Genomic DNA, 5,658 nt, shown 5'->3' with positions numbered 1-5,658 from the left:
AAAAAATTTATTTCGCTTTGCGAATAACCGTGCTATGAAATGCCGCACAACTGGAGAATTTCAAGAACGGATATAACACTTTCCTTAGGTTATTTAAAGCTGCAAATGACCACCAAACCTTAATCTTAGCAGACAAATGTGCCAATGAAAATCGTAAACCTGAATTGTTGGTGAAAATGTTGGACCAAAAAGTTTCAATAAAATATATAAAAATTTTGGGCGGGACGAAGTTCGCCGGGTCTGCTAGTCTTTACTATAAATTTGATTAAAAACAAAACAATAAAACAGCATAACATGCAATTTATTAAAAATATAATGGCACATTATTGCTTGTTACTTCTCTGCGGTACCCTCATACTTTCGAAACATCTAACTTTTGTATTTTTCCTTAAGTACGTACAAATCGTTACCCTAATATAGAAAGGCCCTATCTCACATCGTCGCTGAAATACAAAAAGCCGTTACTAAACTAAAAGCCAAAATTCCCGTTTTGATTGATTATAATTTAATTTATCGATTTATAAGTCCCCACACATCATTTCAAGCAAAAAGAAACTTTAGTCAGTTAGTTTAGTCAGGCCTTCTAATTGCAAGCTTTATCATTTCATAAGATGAAAGGTGTGTTCTCAAATCAACGGAAGCAAAATTATGAAAAACAAAACCACGTATCGTCATTCTGCAAAACCGCGTAACTGAAAATTGCTGCCAAAAATTGGATTTGCGCACACAAGCTCTTGGCTCAATCCAGAAATGCGATTGCTTTATAAAAAAGACAACCATTTTGAAATATGAGTGTTTTTACTCTCTAGAAAATATTTTATGTAACCTCATATACGCGGTTTTGCATTTTGTCGATACGCGGTTTTGTACTTTAAACGACGATATGATATGTATGTGGCAAATCTCCTCAAATGTATTACCGCTAAACGTGTTTCAATAATTTACTTAACCTACGTATATATATGTATATTTAAATTGCTACACTTTTAGATAGGTGGCAGCGTTGATCCGGATTAACTCGGACTTAATCCGAATAAGTTGCAGTTAATGCATACTAGTCTCCGACTGTCGAAACAGTTATGCAGCAGTGAACAAATGACGCTACGATGTACATAGCTGTTTTAAATTCACCAGTTGCTAACATTCAACAAAAAAAAAAAAGAATCAACGCGAATAAGTACCATACTCATTAGAACCACATCAGTTAGGTGTAGAAGTTTATCCTAAATGGATATTAACAAACTCACATCTAAGCAATTTGTGTAACAATCGTAGTTTTGATGCGCTACAAAGGCTATTTAACACGCTTGTTAACTACACCCTTGACATGAAAGATATTTTTTTTTTCATAGATACACACATACATAAATATGTACGTATGTAAACGAATATTAATTAAAGTTTTAAACTTTTTTTTCGCGAAAACCACAACACAGCATGGCGTCTATTTTCAAATGACCATGGGCAAGAAGGGAAAAGGGCAGGAAATATTTATCTGGAGAATAAATGAACAACGCTGTTTACGGTCGTAATCGAGCTGAACTTTTGAAGTGAACAATAAAGAGGCAACCATTTTTTTTTTGTTTTTTTTTTTTAAAATCAGCTTTGTAAAGGCTATGCTTTTTTATAGAAAACGAGCTTTGTGCGTTAATTTGCTGAAATATTCAAGTATTATAATTTTTGTATAAATCTTTGCTAGGTTATATCAATTATTCTTAAATACGAAAACCCACTGCTGATCGCCCTCCTTCATCTTCTGGCTGGGAATAGTGAAAATATTTACCTAATACGGCCGTCTAAGTTTTTAAGTGGTTCTTTTAGATCATGTAAGTGTGGTTCTTTACATAGTGAACTTAATGCAGTTTTTGTATAAGGTTTTTTGGGCGCAAATGCGCAGTACATTGTAGCTAATTTCTTTTTTTTTATTGATTGGCTTATAGTTTCCCATATTTTTGCAAAACAAAAAAAGTTAACCCTCCACGACTGAGGGGTGTATTATAAAGGGGTGCCTTTTTTAATTTATGGGTTTATGAAAATACATTTTTCCAAATATTTCTATTAGAAAACATTAATTTTACCAAGTTATAAAAGCTATTTATATAGTGGCTTATGCATAAATCTCCATGCCTGGAGTTCAGGGTTACCAAATCTCATTTTTGACACAAACGCGATTTAGGCGGTTTTGCAAAAACATCGACGACTCGTAAGTATGTGCACGAACATATACGACCCTCTTTTTAAAAATAGTATTCATATTAAACTATTTTGCAGTGTAAGAAAAACAAGACGCACACACGCTCGCCGCTTTAACGAGATTTCATTTATGGCTGACAGAGACTTCGTTTTTCCCCTTTAATTTATGCTTCAACAATATATGACTCACCTATGAAGTAATTGGTAACGGTTCGCATTCTTTTCGTTGTCATAACAATCCAAACGACAATTAAATTTCCGCCGGTCGCCACAATAACCATCCCACCGAATAGTATAGACCACAGCACTTGGCGCCACCAGGGTAAAATGAATGAAATGTCATCGTCGCTGTAAAGAGAAGAAAAAAAACGGATGAAGCTGAGTGAAAAGAATAAAAGCAAATAAAAAGGGTTACACACACAATAAGGCAAATAGTAATTGGCGTTACAAATTAACCGCATTCAATGAAATATTTTGTAGAAAGGCGAGTGGGAAAGTGTTAAGCACACATACATACGTGGTGTTTACCTACATACGCTTGAATTGTGTGACAGGGCGTGTGTGAGTATTCGCGGACAGCAGCACCCCTGCAGGGAAAGCTACTAGTTGTGAACTAGAATTCTACCAGTTTGCGTTTCAGCCCAACTAGTTCACGTTCTATCCTTTTTCAATGTTAGCAACTGGTATTTTTAACATTGCGATGTCCTACGAGATGTCAATTGTCAAGCTATGCATCAGCATCTACTAGTAGAAATACTAGTAGCATCATACCAGTTGATGAGATAGTCTGCCAATTCATCCCATGAAAAGCATTAGCATGCCTTTTTGCTCGCGGCGCTCCAACAGTCGCAATGGCCGACAGAGCAAAGCACTCGCGTGGTATGCCTGAGGTACCCGGTTCAAGCCCTGACGCAGGGAAAATTTTTTAATTTTATTTTATTTTTATAATGTTTCTTTTATTTATATTTTTTATTTCGGTTTTTTTTGTAATTCTTAGATTTAATAAAAAAAAAATTTTAATCTATTTTTTATGGCACAAGTATTTCTTCCCATACATTTGTTTTTTTTTTTTTGCAATGCAACTAAATTTTTAGTTTGTTATTTATATTTAAACTGAAATAATTATTCCTACTTACATTGGTCTAACCACAGAATAAACAGTATACAGAAGACGCATGTCGACTATCCAACCAATTTGAATTTATGGCACGAGCGGTGAGGCAAGCAAGGGTATCACAAGCGGCGCTGCCTTTGTTACTTTAGCAGTATTTTCACTCGGCTGACGATGTTAATTCCATCGTCGCTATGACGACAAAATGTTAACTACGTTTTCCATCAGGATCAGCGTTGCCGTTTTGGTACAATTGTATATTTTTTAATACTGTTTTTCTAAATTTTAATATCTGATCCTTTTTTGTTCCCAAATGCCGTATTTTGATACTTTCGGCTGGCAGAAATGAATTTTCGAAAACTATGAATAGTACTACTAGTCTAAAGGCTAATATTTTTTTATTGTTATTTGAAGTCTCACAATTTATATATAGATATTTATAAGTTGATTGGGTAACTCTTATAACTGTTATAGGACCCCTAAACCACACAAAAACATTACGAAATATCGAAAAAAATATATTTTTTTGAATTTAGTTTTTTTTTACGTTTTAAGGATGAAGCTATCAATATATACAACGCACATTAATATTTCTTGCACATATTTACTTGAGCAACGTTTCTTCAAAATAAGGTTTGCGCAATTTTATGCTGTAGTAAATTCCACAATATTGACTTGTACAAGTCTCGGGTTGCGCAAGGATTTTGTGTGGTTTAGGGTCCCTATAAGTTTGTTTTTCATTATGCAAATAAGCAGACAAAAGCAAGATATATAATTTTTTTTATAACTATGGATTTAATTATAAAATTTTATTTATTATTTGTTTTTTAAATAATAGTTTAATAAACAACAGTTTTGTTTGCTTTTGATACTTTTTCTGCTTGGCAACTGATACATTTTTTTCCAGCTCGCGGCAACGCTGATCCCGATGTGTGTTTATGGCGAGATGTTAACTTCATGTTATTCATAGTGGACGTGATGTTAACTCCTCTGCTCTGTTCCGGGTCGCCATGTTATTCATAGTGGTCGTAATGTTAACTTCTCTGCTCTGGTCCGGGTTGTAATATTACGTCCGCCGAAGAAAAATAAATTTGTATGTGGTGCGTCTTCTGTATACTGTTTATTCTGTGGTCTAACTTTAAAAATCTTAACCACCTCCAAGCGGCCTCGAACCTGCGATCCCAGAACCAGAACCAGTAGTCTTCACGTGACGCGTGCGTTTTATTTTAGGCTTTGGCAATTCAAAGGCAGATGTCGCTGAACGCTTAAGTTCTTCGAAAATGTCGCACTGGTAGGCGCATACTAGTTTATGAACTAGTATTTTTTCTAACTGGTTTGGGTTTTCACTGCAGGGACATTACAGCATCGTATTGCGTAAAAAATTGTTACACGGTGGCTACGCGTTTATGGTACTCTGTCCACACATAACTTTATAGGTGACCGAAATGAGGACCTGAAATTGCGTGGCTGAAAGCTGAGCAAACAAATAAAGAAACACAAGCGTAAATAATTTTAATGGATTTGATCGTTTCGTGCAAACAACGGCATTTCTCGGCATGCTCGACTTAAACGTAAATGTAAACAAGTGGATGGAGTGTGCTGCTTTACACGCATAAATATTTATAAAATTCATACATAAGCATTATTGGTATGGGGAAGCAAATAAATATACGTGTATGTATATAAACCTGTGTAGAAATTTGTATACATGAAGTTGAAATTTTCACATAAAAATGATTTGATCGATTTAGGCTTCAGGGGTTGAGGCTCGTTTTATATGTTTTGGGCCAACTTCAAGTTTTTCATCTTTTACTTAAAAGTTGTTGCTAAAGTGTAAACAAGAGATCTTTATAAAAGTCCTTCGCAGATAATATCCTTATTCTCTTTCAGCGTATAAGAAATATGTCAAACCTTTCGTTGTTTAGCCTGAATTAATGGAGACATAAACTATTTAGATTTAAGTTGAATTTTTCGTTTTATTTATTTAATTCAAAGCCTCCTAATATTTTTAGTTTTGTAGTGTACCATGCTTAAGCATCCCACATACAGTGACTCAAACAAGTGACTACGTGAGATTTTTTGCTTAACATTCATAATTTTTTCCGAGCTAATTTTTTTTTTCTATTTTTCCATAAAAATATGACAACATGAGCTATAAAATTGCATGCCCAAAAAAAGTTCCAAATATTCAGACTATAAAGTTGAAATTTTAATTAAAATTGGTTAAATTTTCCAAAATTTTGTATAAAGTTTGAAACTGTGGTTTATATGGTTTCAGTTAAAGCTTGAATTTGGTATTTTGATAGAAAAAATAACCAAAAAATGACGAAAAACATTACGAATATTAAAAAAAA

The 5,658-nt window shown here is 34.0% G+C and overlaps 1 protein-coding gene across 1 annotated transcript in view; it reads right to left on the bottom strand.

Annotated features, from left to right (window-relative positions):
- LOC118737325 (tachykinin-like peptides receptor 99D) overlaps window positions 1-5,658 on the bottom strand; it is a gene marked incomplete at its 5' end in the record, with an annotated part of 41,183 nt that overhangs the window by 21,367 nt on the left and 14,158 nt on the right.

The sequence above is a fragment of the Rhagoletis pomonella genome, unplaced genomic scaffold (genome assembly GCF_013731165.1).
Source record: "Rhagoletis pomonella isolate Grant_MI unplaced genomic scaffold, Rhpom_1.0 Rhpom_scaffold_00004, whole genome shotgun sequence".
NCBI classification, from domain to species: domain Eukaryota; kingdom Metazoa; phylum Arthropoda; class Insecta; order Diptera; family Tephritidae; genus Rhagoletis; species Rhagoletis pomonella.
Note: the sequence above shows the minus strand (reverse complement) of the source record. Positions and strands in the feature narration are given on the sequence as shown.